At 37.7% G+C, this 4450-nt stretch overlaps 1 long non-coding RNA gene across 1 annotated transcript in view; it reads right to left on the reverse strand.

Annotated features, from left to right (window-relative positions):
- LOC103384752 (uncharacterized) overlaps positions 1-2536 on the reverse strand; it is a 6671-nt gene extending 4135 nt beyond the window's left edge. The window contains exon 1 of the long non-coding RNA XR_522142.3: positions 2212-2536. This is a non-coding gene — a long non-coding RNA (uncharacterized LOC103384752). The remainder of the gene's footprint in view (positions 1-2211) is intronic.
- Between the last annotated feature and the right edge of the window lie 1914 nt (positions 2537-4450).

Genomic DNA, 4450 nt, shown 5'->3' on the forward strand with positions numbered 1-4450 from the left:
AAAATTTAAAAGAAATTATAGTAGGTATGTGGTTACATTTCCTCATCTGAAGACAATGTGTGGGTTTCTGAGTGCAGTTTAATGGATTCATAAATATAAGGACTTCAGCCACAAGATAATTTTTCCTTGGTTGCCAACATTGTTCATAAAGGCGCAGAATGAAGTGGAACAGGGAAGATAATAATGAAAAATAACAGATGGGAGAGTTTTATATACAGTATCATGGTCATACCACTTTTTTGTTTCCATTGTTCCAGAGTGTGTAAAACAAGTGATCGTTAACAAAGAGAAGTGTCAAAGTGTTAAAGGAAACACATGAATTCTGTGGTACAAAAGTGCCACTGACCTTCGGAGTGTCTGCTTTGGGTTCTGCTCACACTGTGTCTCTGCTCTGTACTGTAGCTACGTCGTCACGTTGCTATGAGCCAATTTCTCCAGATAAGATCTGGAACAACTTCAGATTTAAGATTTCACACAGAGCAAGTAGAGCAAAGTAGAGCTAATCCCAATTTGTTTTATTCCTTCTGTTTCAGTCAGTAAATAATGACTGTTGTTACCAAGCAAGAAAGAGGTAGTGAAGTCAAAGTGTTTAAAACTTTATATCATCTGTGACTTACAGGGTACAGACTGTCATCTGTCACTCAGAGCCACTACTGCTCGTAGTGATTTTGAGTATTATTCGTAATATTAAAGTAAGTACAATATATATTCCATGTTTTATCTGACAAAATAAATATTGATAAATATTAACGTTGGGCAACAATTTATTATTCTTATTGCGTTTAATTAAACGTGATAGATTGAACTTGATTTACCACAAAATGTGCAAAATTAAAATAATTCATACGTAGTATTGCCTTTATTTAGTCCATGAACACATGTGCTGTGAAATTTGGTTTTCACAAATAATACTCATTTCCATTAATTTTCTTGTACATCTCAACTTAGAAAATCAGGGTACAGCACCACATCCATAACATTAGAACACTTGAAAACCTGCTTTCTTTTAGTTTCTGAACAGGTACCATAACAAACATTTGTCTTTTATCGAGGCACAGCAAAAACTGTTTATGTGATATTAGAGTGAGATGAAGTGGTATTTTTCTGTGCAGAATTTCCATCCTTTCTTCGGCTACCTACAGAGAGATGACTCTACCAACTCCTTAAGGACCTATTGGTATTTTTTGTATTAATGAGTAAAACAAATGATAATAAAAGTATGTAAAGCCTGGTGGAAATAACTAAAACAAGCAAGCGTGACTCTTTGGAATGTCACAGGCCCATTGCAAACACCAACAAGCAGTCTAGTGTACTCAAACAACCCAAAAGGGGCAGTGAAGGCCGTCTTGTCTGTCTCCTGCACTGCTACATGCTGATAGCCACTGGCAAGCTAGATATCTTCTGGTGAGAAGATATCCTATCTAACATATTGGCAGTTAGTTAGCAGCAATTAGTTTGAACCAGTTGGCTGGGTTTATGTCTTCTTGTCTCTACATCCCTGTCTAGAAAGTGTTTTTGGAAGAATGTCTCAGAGATAGTGCTAACCTGGCTCCTAGTATCTAACAGGGACTTGGCCATAACTCCGCCCACCCTGACCTCAACTTTAGGACAATCACCTACCACTCGCTCGCTCACAAGTAAGAGTATGGGAGCCTTTGAGCTCAGCTCGGATTGCCCGGCTCTTGCAAACTAGGAAGCTAGTATCTCTGAGAAGGTGCAATACTGACAGCAGACTGACCCTCCTGTAGACGTGGTCTGCACTCTCTCGAAATGTGTTCTACTCCCTTGCATTTCAAAGAGACTACCTTTCCATCATCTGTGAACTAGAACTTTGGAATAGGCAAAATAGAACAGCACAGGACATTGAACTATTCTTTCTGAATAGGAAAAATTGGTGTTATATTAAAATATAAATAAACATATATATTATTACCAATGAGTGCAAAATTAATAGATTGTCCCTACAATACAAACAGCCCGCAACTTCACATAAACAACATAACATTAACAGGCAATAAGATCATAACAATAAATTAAAGACCTACAGATTTTGATGCATGTATCTGTTCACGAACACAAAAAGTGACGGGAAACTGTTTAACGCGTGGCTGTAGAGCTCTGCAAATCTACTACGTATCAAACAAATAGAGAGGCGACAGTGTATAACAACCCACAAAACGTGATCATGAAATGCTCATAAATGTCTATTACCTTAAACTTTAATGCCAGTATTCCACTTTACAAACTATTTACATCCAAAAACAGTCCACAAACACGGACCAATCTCGAGAGTCCGTGTCGCGGTAAAAACCTACCGGGTTCGCACTTCCACTTTCTGTGACCACCACTTCCGCATGTGGTTACGCGCAAAAAAGAAACACTGTCATCTAGTGGCGTAAATGTTTTTTCTCTGAAATTCAAGTTTTAAGGGGAAAGATGACGGCAAATCCTGAAAGCAGGACTCAAAACAATCTCTTTAAACACCGCATCTAGTCCTTTTCCTTGTCTACCATGGACATTTTATTAAAGTCGTCATCTATCATTGGAATGCATTTTTGTGTATTTGGATGATGGAGCAGCAGTGCTGTGGCAGATGTCACTTGTTTTTCAGCCATTAATTTATCTGAGGGGTGAAGACACTGTAAAGAGGACTAATGAGCAATGATGTTTATGGTCTGGTTATTCTTTTCTCTCCTTTGTCCAAAAACAGAGCTAATGAAAGCCACGGCTCCCTCGCGGGAGTCTGTTAGAATTTCATCTCTATAAAATGCCTGTGCAAGAATCATGATTTTTGACCTTGTCTCACATCCTATTCCCAGATTCCCTCCAAACTCACACATTTAACTGTAATTTCTTCATTAACTCTGCAGCTTCTTTGAAGACAGCTCAAAATCCATAACTGTGAAGATGAAAGTGTCCCACAGAACAGGAGCATACATTTAAATTCTACAGATAAGCTGAAGGACAATTCTAGATAAGTAACAAATAAAACAAAAAGTCACTCATCAAATGCTGTACATGTCACTGAAAACTGCATTTATAGCCGTAAAACACAATTCTTTGAATAGAGTCATCTTCTCTGTCAATGTCACACGGTACTGGTGCTTTTTTCTCTCTTTAAAGAAATGCAAACTTTTTAAAGTGCCAGAAAAGTCGCTATATTGTAATCTCAAAGACAGCGTTTCCCAGCTTTTATTGAACCACTACAGATTGACATTAGAAAAATTCCACCAAACAAAAATGTAACAAAAAGCATATGCAATGAAATTTTTTTTTTATAGTATCCTTTTGTTGTTTAATTTTTACACCCATCGGGTAGTACTACTACTGAATGGAGTAGTATCCACAAATTCAAATTAATTAATAAATACAGTGCTCCGCGACTTATGTTCTTTTACTATAGTGCGATGTAACTCACACACTGTACATTAGTCCTATGTCAGTCACCTATGCTATCAGAGTGTTAACGTCATAATCTAAGACATAAAAACATCAGAGGAGTCTGACTTATGCTCAGGAGCCGTAATGAAAGAAAGAAAGTTCCATTGTTAACATAATACAAACTGGTCAGAAAAGTCAACTTGGAAACTGATAGCTGCAACACCTTACAAAACTTGAGTAATTATGGAATAGTTGTTGAAGTTAATGTGGATATTTGATTTATGGTCACGGTCATTCAACATTCTTAACTTTTGCTCGACATTTTTGCCTGTACTTGCTGAAGGCAAGAAACTCTCACACTGAGAAACTTGAGAAACTGAATTTTTAATCGACAGAGCCTTCGACACCAATCCCTTGGTCGATGTTTCCCTTTTTTCCAATCCTGACACACCAATGTTTCCCTTTTTTCCAATCCTGACACCCTGACCTGTTATTTTTACCCGCATTATTTTTATCAAATGGAAATCTCTCTTTCGGTGACAAAGATCAACATGTTTTCATCTTCTTCCATTTTGCCAGTTGTTTACTTTTTTTTAGGATGAAACTTTTTGGAAGAACCAAAATATAGTCTGGATGCATCATTATGTAGCATGCACAACGGCGTTCATTTGAGAGTCTGTGGAACCAACACCAGTCTTCACTGTTCACCAGCTTGCTGTCCTGGAATGACTGACTGAAGGAGGTCCCTGGAGCAGCACAAGGTCAGCCTGGCCTTGATTGACAGAATAAGAATAGTCAGATTACGAGTTCTTCATTTTCAGAGACAGGTGGGTCTCAGCCTCGCAAAGATTTGATTCAGGTCTTATTCAGGTTCTTTTCTAATAACCAGCAGAATACTGCTGCTTGCAGGGAACGCATGGAATTCGGGGCTAAAGGTCACACAAGACCAGGAGCAGTTGTTTTTCATGTATAACACCAACTGAAGATTGTAAGTTATGGTAAAATGTGCATATTTATGCAGTTTGTAAGCACAGAATATTTCATTTTTTTTTTTTTAAGTTTTGACTTT

The sequence above is a fragment of the Cynoglossus semilaevis genome, chromosome 10 (genome assembly GCF_000523025.1).
Source record: "Cynoglossus semilaevis isolate Cse_v1.0 chromosome 10, Cse_v1.0, whole genome shotgun sequence".
In the NCBI taxonomy this organism is placed as follows: domain Eukaryota; kingdom Metazoa; phylum Chordata; class Actinopteri; order Pleuronectiformes; family Cynoglossidae; genus Cynoglossus; species Cynoglossus semilaevis.